This window comes from Lissotriton helveticus, chromosome 1_1 (genome assembly GCF_964261635.1).
Source record: "Lissotriton helveticus chromosome 1_1, aLisHel1.1, whole genome shotgun sequence".
Taxonomy (NCBI): domain Eukaryota; kingdom Metazoa; phylum Chordata; class Amphibia; order Caudata; family Salamandridae; genus Lissotriton; species Lissotriton helveticus.
In genome coordinates, this window is record NC_136057.1 from 1842083905 (window position 1) to 1842097360 (window position 13456).

The 13456-nt window shown below is 47.1% G+C and overlaps 1 protein-coding gene across 2 annotated transcripts in view; it reads left to right on the plus strand.

Annotated features, from left to right (window-relative positions):
- The window catches only part of TLCD4 (TLC domain containing 4), a 394086-nt gene that overhangs the window by 68669 nt on the left and 311961 nt on the right, over positions 1 to 13456 (plus strand). The window contains exon 1 of one of the 2 annotated variants that reach the window (XM_078641289.1): positions 10884 to 11325. The exons of the other annotated variant lie outside the window; for it this stretch is intronic. The gene's annotated coding sequence lies outside the window, so the exon portion shown is untranslated. Of the gene's footprint in view, positions 1 to 10883; positions 11326 to 13456 lie in introns of those variants that run through there. 2 annotated transcript variants of the gene reach the window in all.

The window sequence follows — 13456 nt, forward strand, 5'->3', positions numbered from 1 at the left end:
TATCGCCCAAAGAATGTGGATTCATACACTACAGAGCTGCACACACTACTCGCAATACTAGTGCCAGGGAATCGGCGGTGAAATTGGCCATCTACTGGCATCTTACCCCGGCAAGACTCAATCAGGGCAACCCTCTTCGAAGCGCGCTGTGTTGGAGGGACTGTGGCGAAAGGGGCACCTTGACCCATCTCCTGTGGGACTGCCGTGCTCTGCAGGGGTACTGGAAGGCAGTTTTAGATGATATCGACTCCACATTTGAAACTGAAATCCCGCGCTTCCCAGCATACACAATCCTAGGGCTGCCCAACGCGCTCACGTTTCCCTTGAGGTCACCTCGTGGCAAACAGATGGGCATTGCCATGCAAGCGGCGTCGCACCACGTCCTGTCACTATGGGGATCCACCACCTTACCCACCCACACTGGCTGGCTGCATAAACTGTGGTTCACATTAGGCATGGAACTTATCCAGGCCACGCTCACACACTCTGCTGACTCATTCCAGAAAACCTGGCAACCGCTCCTGTCACTCCTGTCCAGAGAATTTCTCGAAATCACATGCCCAAAATATCTCCGCATTCTGCGGCTCACGGAACAGCCACGAGACCCACCACGAACTTGTACACCTTGATGCACACCAACCTGAACGTGCTATGATGGAGGCTCTGGACAACTGGCATACTGGTCGGGGTGGAGGGAGGGGGATGGCGTTGGGTGTTGGGTGGGGGGTTGGGCTTTTCTTATTGTTCTGTTCGATTGCCACTCTTACATGGTACCTTCATCGGAATGTCGGCAACGCATCTCAATGTGGGCATGGTTTATCTGCTTCTTTGACGATTCATAGAGAAGACATGTATGCCTGTCTCGCTCGCCATATAAGCCTACTGCATATCTACTGCATTGCATTGCCTGTCTTCTTTACTCTTAAACTCAATAAAAATAAATTTGAAATTAAAAGGGAAATTCCAATGCACTGGATAAGAGGTCTGGGACCTACTGTCGCCAGATGGCTAAAAAAAAATTCTGTGTGTAATACAACTTAGGAAATATTTGGAGACATGCAGCAGTTGAAATCCAGGGCAAAAGATATTTGGCCCCTACTGAAAATATTTAGCTACTGTAGACAAAGCGAATTGACTCAGCAGACTTTTTCAAATACACGGGCAGAATCTCATGTCAATAAAGATTTATGGACAAGCAACCTCCCTCACTAGATTATCTGGTATGGCTGTAACAATAGGGAATTTTAAATATGAAATGTGCAATGGTATGAAAGACAGATGTTGAACAGATCAATGTAATCACTAGGAGTAATTGAGGCACCTCAAGAAGTGTATCAACTGCAGATGTAATTAGTACTGTATTACTATCATTCAATAAAAGCTTTAAAACAGCCATTGCAGCTATAGGAGCAGTGGACAATATGGCACATCAAAGTCAACTGGATTCACAAACGCATTCCGGTACCAGTGCACATTGTTATGGGGGACAGGATATGGCCTTTGGCCAAGCTCTGTAACCAGTGCACATTGAGTCCAGCTCAAACCATCAGTGTGTTCAGAGTATGCCTTAACAGGTGCCCTTCACGCCCTGAAACTAATGGAGCTTATGCTAGAATCAGAGACAAATTTAGTTTTAGGTGTATAGGCCATCAAACTCTCAACTGTAGTGTCTATTGCAAGGAATGCAAAAAATGTGCCCTTCACTGCAGATGAGAGACGGAATCGCTTACCAGTAGCAAATCTTAAGTAATTTAAAAAAAAATAAAGACCAATCTCCACATCTCTGTGATAGGTCTGGAGCTGGGTTCTGGGGAGCCCACTGTTGTCTCGAGTTCATAATAGTAACTTTTGCTCTTTAACCTCTGCCTCAGCACATTCTATGATCATGTGTCTGTGCTGGTTACACTAAAATATAACCAGCACAGACACATTGATAGGATTGAGAACTAGAGCTGAGCTCTCTTGTTTGGAGGGGTATATTGTGTACTTTCTCTTTACAAAGTGTCGCTAATGTCAGCTCACCAGGCTGTAGAGGACTGACAATGGACTGGCAGTGGTGACAACGATACCATTTACATTGGTAAAGCGAGCCTTTATTTTTTTGTCCCTGCCTGACAGAGTTACCTCCTGAGCCCTCCCACATTGTTTTTTTTTTTTTTTTTTTAAAAACCTTTATTGCGCAGAAAAGTAAACAATTACGGGCCTACAACCGACTGGCCGGCCTCGACAGAAACGGTGCACAGTAGCAAGCAATATGACAACACAGTAGCAATGTAAATACAAAGACAGGCAGTCCAGATTTCGCAGAAACATTTGCACTACCGAGAGGCAGGAGAAAGCAAGGTTTAATTTTATAATGTTCATAAGACTAATGAAAATAATAAACATTAGAAAGGATCAAAAGTCACAATACACATCCAGATCAGAGGCGGGCGACGTTAAGCAGGAAAGTAAACGAGCATGAAGACAGGAGCAAAACGGCAGCACAGAAACAACTGAAAAAGGACTGAAAGCCGCATAATAAGCCGTGCGCCGATCACCACCCACCCCACGCCGACCCACACATTGACCCAAGGAAAAAGAAGAAAAGAGATAAAAAGAAAAAGGAAAAAACAAGGCCCATAGGAACAAAAGACAAAACAAAAACCCCTCACCCCACCCCCCACCCTGCACACACGTAGAGGCTACGGCCTACCCCCCCCATAACGGCGTGCCTGTCGCCCCATAAAGAATACCCGAAATGCAGAAAGATAAGAAAGAAAGAAAAAGTACACATATGAAACCGGAGGAGGGCCAAATTTACACAGCTTAAAAGAAACCAACAGGATATTCGCGGCCGCCCAACCCATCGAACCCCAATTAAAACAGATCCAGCGTCCAGATCCCCCGTCTACACATCACAGTCCCAGTTAGCAAACAGCAGTAAACAAATTGAAAAGGAATGTCAACCTTGTCCCTGACGATCCAGCGTGGCAGCGAAAATCAAAAAGAAAACCGCCCACCAGAGTAACGTGAACCGCTGCAAGTGCCATGGCCGGACAGGGCGTCGTACACAAAGGCCAGTCCAACACAAAGCCATGTGGGCCATAGGCGAACTAAGAAGAGCGGTGCGCAATAGCAGTTCTCCATAAGTGAACAGTGGAAGCAGAAGCGGCGCACCCAGGACACCAGAGGAAGAAGCAGCAGCAGGTCCAGAATTAGGTGTAAGACATGGCGCCGAATGCTGACCACCCCGCAGCTGCGCCAGTCCAGGATTCGCACATCCCTCCACGATGGTTGCAGACAGCGTCGCCGCGGCATTCAATTCTCGCACCTCCAGCGTCTCTATGCACATCAGGATAGATAGCTCACAGTGCTCGGGCTCAGGGTATGGCGAAGTGCTCTGCATGCGTTCTCCATCTCGGATAGTTGAGGATAGCGTAGATAAGATGGAGTCCAAGCGGCCCCCCAGGTCCCGGGCGTGACCAACACAAGCAGTACGCAAGGCAGCCAGGGCGCCCAGAATCGAAGCGATCTGGAGGGGAACCTCCGGAGAGGAGGATAACGCAGCTCTATGCAGACGAGGGTCGACAACCAGGGCCAGTCCTCGAGACCACATGTCGGCATCCCCTTCCCGCAGTTCGTCTTCCCATGGGCGCCCCGGCAAGAACAGTGAGGTCACAGGGACATGGGCAGCAAGGTCCATACCAATGCGGTACACGGACGTAGTGTGCAATCGGCCGAGATAGACACCCTCAGTAGTTGGTGAAGCCACCCAGCACAATCACCGAGCACTCGGTACAAAATGGCCCCTCCTCACTGCTCCGTAAAGGGAAGGAACAGGGGATACAAAAGTAGCACCGGCAGCTGTGAGACTAAGCAAGTGCCGAGGTGAAAATGAAGGAGAGCGCGCCACTGCAGATATTCCAAGCGGTCGCCGCTTCCCGCTGATCGACTCCGCTCCGCCGTCCGTGGCCGTTGTCGTGGAAAACAGGGACGCTCGATCAGTCCTGCCAAAGGGATCACATCGGGAAACACACCGCTGGAATCAGCGCAACTTCCCGGGTCCGATACCGCTTCAAGAAGAACGGATAGGTAACAGGATATGCAGCGGTACGGAGGGAAGAAGAGCGAGGCGGCGGAGCTGAGGGTTTAGGCGGCCATCATGTTTCCAGGCTAGGCTCCTCCCCCCTCCCACATTGTTAAAGTGGTCTGCCAGTCCCATGATACTGGGTCCTTTGCCTATTCATGGCAGAAATAGATCTTAAATGTGTTTGTGTGCCTGTCTGTGTGTGTAAAAGATCTGTGTGTGGAGCAGGTGGAACACAAGTGGGCATATCCTCATAGGAATCAGTTTTGTTACTTGCTTCATTCAAGTGGTGCATAAGATGCTGGGTTGGGGAGAGCCCAGATAGAAGATGTGAATTCAAGGGCTCCTCCAGGACATTAGAGGGGCATCTCTCACAGGATTCTTCCAGCTTCACCCCACTTCCTTACTAGTACACTTTGTCAAAGATCTTGGCTGGACTAGTCTGCGTGGAACAAGCAAAATGGTCGGAATTGCTCAGAACCGGTCTCAGGGCACACTGTTGTAATTCACAATTTGTTAGACCTGTCAGCCTTAGGGTGGTGTACCCCCAAACTCTTTGCCTGCTTGCCTCCTCTTTTTGCTGATTCTTTTTGTTGGCCTTAGGACTCTGAGCACTTTACTACTACTGGCCAGTGCTAAAGTGCATGTGCTTCTTCCCTAAATGTGGTAACTTTGGTGAATACACAATTGGTATATTTAATTTACTTGTAAGTTCCTTGTAAAGTTGTATACCATATACTCAGGGCCTGCAAATTAAATGCTACTAGTGGGCCTGCGGTACAAAAGGGGGTGGTGATGGACGGAGCATCTGAACCAATCAAACACTCACACCCAGTCAAAAGATCTGGGTTTGATCCATCACCGTTCCTTATCCCACTCTGCCACCCCAGTTCAGACATGGCTATATGCAAATCAGTCTGACCCTGTGCCTCATGGGAACAGTCCAGCCCGAACTGCCAAGCCATGCCTTCCCTGGACCGGAAACAAGCTTCCGAGGACCGGTTTCTGGCATTCCAGCCGTCTTCAGCCCGGCTTGCTTGAATCCAGTGGCAAAGTGAGCAAGGGACTCACGTCTGAGCATACCCTGCCACACTTATGGAGGCCACAGCGGTACGAAAGGGGGTGGTGATGGACGGAGCATCTGAACCAATCAAACACTCACACTCAGTCAAAAGATCTGGGTTTGATCCATCACCGTTCTTTAGCCCACTCTGCCTCCCCAGTTCAGACATGGCTATATGCAAATCAGTCTGACCCTGTGCCTCATGGGAACAGTCCAGCCCGAACTGCCAAGCCATGCCTTCCCTGGACCGGAAACAAGCTTCCGAGGACCGGTTTCTGGCATTCCAGCCGTCTTCAGCCCGGCTTGCTTGAATCCAGTGGCAAAGTGAGCAAGGGACTCACGTCTGAGCATACCCTGCCACACTTATGGCGGCCAAAGCGGTACAAAAGGGGGTGGTGATGGACGGAGCATCTGAACCAATCAAACACTCACACCCAGTCAAAAGATCTGGGTTTGATCCATCACCATTCTTTAGCCCACTCTGCCACCCCAGGTCAGACATGGCTATATGCAAATCAGTCTGACCCTGTGCCTCATGGGAACAGTCCAGCCCGAACTGCCAAGCCATGCCTTCCCTGGACCGGAAACAAGCTTCCGAGGACCGGTTTGTGGCATTCCAGCCGTCTTCAGCCCGGCTTGCTTGAATCCAGTGGCAAAGTGAGCAAGGGACTCACGTCTGAGCATACCCTGCCACACTTATGGCGGCCAAAGCGGTACAAAAGGGAGTGGTGATGGACGGAGCATCTGAACCAATCAAACACTCACACCCAGTCAAAAGATCTGGGTTTGATCCATCACCGTTCTTTGGCCCACTCTGCCACCCCAGTTCAGACATGGCTATATGCAAATCAGTCTGACACTGTGCCTCCTGGGAACAGTCCAGCCTGAACTGCCAAGCCATGCCTTCCCCGGACCGGAAACAAGCTTCCGAGGACCGGGTTCTGGCATTCCACCCGTCTTCAGCCCGGCTTGCTTGAATCCAGTGGCAAAGTGAGCAAGGGACTCACGTCTGAGCATACCCTGCCACACTTATGGCGGCCAAAGCGGTACAAAAGGGGGTGGTGATGGACGGAGCATCTGAACCAATCAAACACTCACACCCAGTCAAAAGATCTGGGTTTGATCCATCACCGTTCTTTAGCCCACTCTGCCACCCCAATTCAGACATGGCTATATGCAAATCAGTCTGACCCTGTGCCTCATGGGAACAGTCCAGCCCGAACTGCCAAGCCATGCCTTCCCTGGATCGGAAACAAGCTTCCGAGGACTGGTTTCTGGCATTCCAGCCGCCTTCAGCCCGGATTGCTTGAATCCAGTGGCAAAGTGAGCAAGGGACTCACGTCTGAGCATACCCTGCCACACTTATGGCGGCCAAAGCGGTACAAAAGGGGGTGGGCCTGCAGAACTGATTGTGCCCAATGTGCCACCCACACAAGGAGTCCTTTAAACATGTCTCAGACCTGCAACTGCAGAGCCTGTGTGTGAAGTTTTACTGCCACTTTGACTTGGCATTTAAAACCCTTTGCTGAGCCCTAAACTCCCCTTTTATGACATTTATGTCACCCCTAAGGTAGACCCTAGTTAGCCATAGGGAAGGGTGCTATGTAAGTAAAAAGTAGGACATGTACTATTAAGTTCTGCATGTCCTGGTAGTGAAACCCCCGGAATTCATTTTTCACTACTGTGAGGCCTACTCCTCTCATAGGTTAACATTGAGAATCCCTTAATGCACTTTTAAGCTGTTTTTACTGGTTAGAAAGGAGTAGCTATATAATATTTCATATCTTTAGAATGGTAATGACAAATCCTCTTTACTGGTCAAGTTGGATTTGACATTACTATTTTAGAAATGCCACTTTTATAAATTGGACATTACTCTGTTCTGTGTGCCTGCAGCCTGTCTCCAATACACATTTGGAGTGAGTGACAGTTACACTTTGTGCATTCCCTCTAGACAACCACAAAAACAAGAAGGTTAGATGTGTCTGAGTACTCCCTTGTATTGTAATTGTACTTGGCCTTTATCGATTTGAAGACCGCGTTCGACCTGGTCCCTCGAGGGCGCCTGTGGGCGGTTCTTCATGAGATGGGGTTTCCTTTGCCCATTCTGAACCTGTTGGCCCGCATGCATGATGGTACGTATGGATGCATTCGGTGGGGCACGAAGGAGCAGAAAACTGCAAAAATCCCGGTGAACAGAGGTGTCCGCCAAAGATGCGTCTTGGCGCCAACCCTCTTCTCTTTATTTGTCAATGGGGTGGATTCTTTTTTATCTGATATTAATGCTGATGCCCCTAGTTTGGCCGGTGTGAAAGTCCCCGCCATGCTTTTTGCTGATGATACGCTACTAGTCTCCAAAACGCCCATGGGGCTCCAAACATTGCTGGATCGGTTCTGTGTTTTTTGTAATTTAAGGGGCTTGGTTATTAACACCTCTAAAACCAAGCTCCTCTAAATTAATCCCAGTAGGAAAGCCAATCGCCCGCTCACACTTAATGAAGAGCCATTGGAGCGGGTTAAAATGTTTGACTATCTTGGGATTAGGATATCCGACCAACTTAAATGGAACTCTCACATTGAAAAAATGGCTTTAAACCACAAACGGGTTGTGGGCGTCATAGGCAGGGAGCATAGATCCTCATTATCAAGACCCATAGCTCCCGCTTTGGAGATTTATTCTGCAAAAGCAGTAGGCAGTGCACTGTACGGAGCAGAGCTCTGGGGTTTTAATAATGTTGATTCCCTCGTAATGGCCGAGAATACATTTTATAAGGAGCTTTTGTCTGTCCCTAGGAGTACCCCAAGCAAACCCATTCAATACGATCTTGGACACAGATCTATCAAAGATCTTATAATTCTGCGTCCGCTTCTTTATTGGGCCCGCCTGTGGCGCACACCAGAGCTAGAGAGCTACGCAGATGGCCTTAAAGAAGTCATGAACTTGCAGGGGTCTCACAAAATTGCTTGGCTCTCTAAAGTGAAGGAGCTCCTAATGGCCATTGGCCTGTGGGTTGTATGGGAGTCCGGTGCTTCAATATCTAAACTGGAGGTTAAGCGGGCATACTGGTTGTGGGTCGACGCCCAAGAATCTAGAGCGGATAATCTGGGTAGACTCACAGACGAGTTTCGTCTGCACAAGACAGTACCCTTGCTTGAACCCTATATGGACTTCATTAGAAAACCTAAAGATAGGGCCTTATATATCCAGTTTAGAATGGGAACTCTACCAGTCCGTGAACGCACCTCCAAATGGAAACCCCCCCATCAGACGCTTGCCACCTGCCCGCACTGCAGCGCTGAACTGGAAACTATCCCACATGTCTTTTTTGTTTGCAGTGCCTATAACAAGCCCAGATCCAAATGGCTAAAACCCGTCTGTCGCCTACTTGAGACTAGAGGCTATACCCCAGCGTTAAGAATCTTACAATCCGATCCTAATACAGTACTGGCCTGTGGGGTAGCTAAATTTCTTAGCTGGGCGTGGGTGATTAGATTCAAAGCTATGTGATGAATTTTTTCTCAGGCGATCCCCCTTTTTTTTTCTTTACTAACTCAAAGCTGTAAATGGTTTAATGCTGTTTTATCTTGTCTTTTTAATTATTTATTAAGTGTTTTAACTAATAACATATATTGTATTTTTATTGTTCTGTGCTTTTAAGATGTTTCTATATCGAATAAAGCTTTGATTGGTAATTGCTCTTCCTTGGCAGGAAGGGAGGGAAGGGCTGACCTTTACACCTGAATAGGCAGTTCCCATCCCCACACAAAGAGCTGATTATCCATTATAGCTAGTCTGAGGCCAGGGCTGGGAAGAAGGGGCTTCTGTGGACTTCAAAGACCCTTCTTTGAAGTCGCCCCACTTCAAAGATACTACTGAGTATAAGTACTGGGTCTCTGACCTCACCAAATCAGACACTTCTGGACCTGTAAAAGAACCTCTGCCAGAAGAACTGCAATGCTGCCACACAGACTGTCACTCTGCTGGACTACTTCTCTGGAAGAACTGCTTTTCTGTTGTGCTGCCATGCTGCCTGCTGCACTCTGACCCTGCTGAGGGAGAGCTGGGCTTTGCCTTGAACCCAGAGTGATCTCCAAGGGCTTATTGGTCTGCCTTCTGTTCTGGAGACTTAGGGCTATCAAGGTTTCTGCCCCAGCTCCTGTGCCTGGTTCATGAGAAGTAGACCCAGATACGTGCACCAGAGAAATCAATGCATCTCCTGTCTGCACATCGCACTTGGAACCGCCGCATTGCATCCGGAATCACTACTTTGGAACCAACACATCGCTGCCACTGCATGGAGAAGATCGATGCATCGCCCCGCCAGCGTGGATCAACCACGGCTCATCGCCTTTAGAACCTCCACACTTGGAACCAGCACTTCGCTCAATAGACCTGACGCATCGCCGCAGTTTCATGGAGAAATCCGCCCCACTGCGTGGGGATCATCAGCGCATCTCATACAGCGACAAGGATTAAGGTACTTTTGCTCACTGGGCCCTGCGTGTGGTCCGGTAGCCAGCCTGCTCACCATCGTGTGTGGCCTGAGCTCTTGACTTTATCCCGATTGGGGGGCGACTAGATAACTAAGTTTGGTGCTTATTGCTTCTAAACCCTAGAACTCTTTTTATTCCTTAAAACTTCATATATCGACTTCTGCTCATTGGATTTCTGACGCTTTTGTCTTATTTTATTTATATAATCATAATCTATTTTCTAAACTGATGTAGAGTCTTTATGTGTTGTTTTCATTGTGCTGCACAAATACTTTACACATTGCCTGTTAAGTTTAGCCTGACTGCTCTGTTCAAACAACCAGAGGTTGAGCACAGGTTAACTTTCATTGTGTATCTTGCTTACCCTGACTAGAACTGCAGTTCCTGCTTGGACATGGTGCATACCTCTGCCAATCAGAAACCCAATTTCTAACACAACTCATGGCTCAACATTTAGTATAAATATAGGGCAGAAACTTCCAGCCAAGTTGCTAAGAACTGTCAGCGTGGAACATACTACCTTAAATCCAGATAATGGGGTGTGCCAACAACTAGCACCGGCAGCAGGTCAAGCCTGCAAGAACTACCACCAAGGACAGAAATGTACTATGTAATTGTCACTCAAAGGGGGTGGGGCGTAAACAATCTCCTTTTTTGGGACAGGAACAATAACTTGTGGGAAGATGGGTGAACTCAGCCGCAGAATGCTCCCCCCACCCCACCCCCCAGACCGCGGGGGCCAAAGTTAATGAGGTGGGGATATGTGTGTGCTTGATTTTTTCCAATTGAAAATACGAGCATTTTTATGCCAGAGTCCTGCCAGTAGGGATTATTTGCGCGTTAGTGAAGCACAATGGATATAAATATTGTTTGCAAACATCAGTGAGCCACACCAGCGGAGTGTTTAGGGTTGTCACCTTGTCCATATTTTACTGGCATGGCTGGTATTTTCATGTCAGGTCCAGTAGAAAATAGGAAAAAGAAAGAAAGACTATATTTTTCCTATATCTAAAATAAAAGAAACGGAACAAAAATATTTAGAAACAACTTCAAAATCATTTTAACGCTGTCTAAACGAATCTTATTTGAGTATAAAAAGGAACAGAGGAATAATTACAATGTTAGACATTATTATTGAAGTACCAGCTTCTGGCCCCTTCATAATCTTAAACATGAACGAACAGCTGCAACCTTTATCTGAGAAAGGCGACAACCCTGGTTACAATGTGCAGTATCTGCTAAATTAATTATTAAACAGGGTGACTGGCAGGGTATATGTGCAGCAGTGCATGGTCGCATCTAGAGGCCCCTAGATCAAACCCTTTCCTAATATTTGAGAGAGAAAAAACGAAGTGAGCGAAAACCATTGCTGACTCACTAGCAGGCAGGGGTGGCAGTGGAAGAGGGGGATGCCGGGGCGCAGCCGATGCACAAGCCGCCGGCCCCTTTAAGACGGCAAGCGCCGAGTAACTCAATCTCCTCGCCCAGGAAGAGCAGTGCTGGGGCTCCCTGTAGCCTGGCAGGGGCTCCCTCTCTCTCCAGCGGCAGCAGTCACCGCGCCAAGCATCCCTGTCACTGGTTCACACTGCGGCAGCTGATGAGAGCAGGCGGCGAGGAGGAGAGCCCTTCGAGCCCTTCTGCTGCTGCACGCGGCATGCCTACGGGCTGCACGTCGCTGTAGACGAACCCCTCCACTCAGGTAATGCATGGATTCTCCCCAATAGTAAACAGTCTTATTTTATCAACCGCGCGAGCACATTCCTCGCCCTTCTGGGTAGACCAGCAAAGCTCATATCCATGATGCAGTCACCTCTGGGCTGCAGCACTCGTGGGTGGGGGCTTAGACCCCCCCAAGAACATTTAAGAAGGCCAAACAAGCATTGGCAAAGCTAATAGGTCTCGCCAATACAAGAGCTATTGGCTTTGTCAATGTGTTTTTGCCATGTTGTACACCAGTGTTGCTGCTGTTCAGCATGGCAAAAAGTTAGTGATGTGGAGCGTCCTAGTGTGAAGTCTGGGGAGTAGAGTGTCGTAGACTGGATTTGTTTTGGGTTAACTGCTGTAGAGTGGAGTAGGGGGAGTAGAGTGTCATTGAGTAGACAGTTGTAGATTTTAGTGGTTCAGTAGTAGAGAGTGTCGTAGAGTGCAGTGTCATAGAGTGGAGTAGCCTGGAGTGGCGTAAGTCCAGTGGGGTTGGGTAGGGTGGAGTGGATTGAGGTAGTGGGCAGATTGGTGTGGGGGAGATTGTTTTGGATTGGAGTGGAGCAGGTTGTTTTGGATTGGAGTGGGGCAGCTTGTTTTGGATTGGAGTGGGGCCGATTATTTTGGATTGGAGTGGGGCAGGTGGGGTGGGGCATATTGTTATAGACTGGAGTAGGGCAGACTGTTTTGGATTGGAGTGAGGCAGGTTGTTGCAGATCGGAGTTGGGCAGATTGTTGCAGATTGGAGTGGAGCAGATTGTTTTGGGCTGGAGTAGGGCAGATTGTTGCAGATTGGAATGGGGCAGATTGATTTAGATTGGAGTGGGGCAGATTGTTTTGGAGTGGGTCAGATTGTTTTGGATTGGAGTGGGGCAGATTGTTTTGGATTGGAGTGGGGCCAATTGCAGTGGGGTAGATTGGAGTGGGTGAGTTGGAAGGATTATAGTGTGGTGGATTTGAATTGGGGTGAGTGACTTGGATTGGAGTGGGGTGGGGTGATTGGATTGGTCTGTGGTGGTTTGGATTGGGTAAGGCGGATTTGTGTGAATTGTATATCTGTATTGTGTTGGATTGTCTAACGCGTGGTTGCATCTTTATTCAAGCTGAGTTGACTCTAATTGAGTTGATGCTAATTTGTTGGGAGTCGGTAAGAAAAGTTAATTCTTTTCATTTCTATTCAGATCTTCCTTCAGGCTTCATAGATTGCTGTTTAAGTCTACTTTATGCCACATCGCTGGTATTAAGTTTAGGTTCTTTTTCTTTTAGTATTGGATACACAGATTGCCCAATGGTTTTGAAGTTTAATAAGAAAGAAGCAAGGTATATTGTTTTGCATTTTGAATGGTTGTAATATAGACATTTTGGATATAGGTCAAATTTGGTGTGTAATAAGTAAGCACATATGGTGTTTTTTCTCCCTTTTTTGCATTTTTAATATGGTGATAGTAACACTCTTGCATGTTTTGGTATACTGGTCACTGGCGATCTATTGTGAGCAGGCAATATATTTAGTCACAGGTTGTATGGATTGTTTTGTTGGATTAGTGTTTACAGGAGTCATTATTCCTTGTGCAACGCTGAGTCCTGAGGATGGTCTTGTGGACCTTTTTGGCCACATAAGACCGAAACATCGACAATGCACTCTTATTTCGTTGAAAGATCTTTAATTTATTGACATTTCATCTGTTTAAATATTTGAATGTTTGATCTAATGGACTATTAGATGTTATCTGCATTGTACTAAGTGGAAATAGGGTGATTACACTCCCATCAACCCCTTTAGAAAATTAAGAGAAAGTTGTAGGGATTGTTTTGTTGGTGTCAGTGTTGCTATCAGTATATTTTGTATATAATGCTTGCGTGAAAACAATTTGGATGTTTTGTACAATGAATCGAATATATAATGAGATAAATGAAGTAAAAATATTTGAATACATCCATGTAGATAACTTTTTGGTACTGTAAGTAACCAAATTGGATCATATTTGTGACCATGAGAAATTGTTGAACTTAGTTATGATACAAATAATTCCTCAAGGGATATTTTGTAAGAAAACATGATTTTGTGTTAAAGCATCATTTCAGAAAATATATTTTTTTATTTTTTATTTTATTTTTGCATTTAAAAA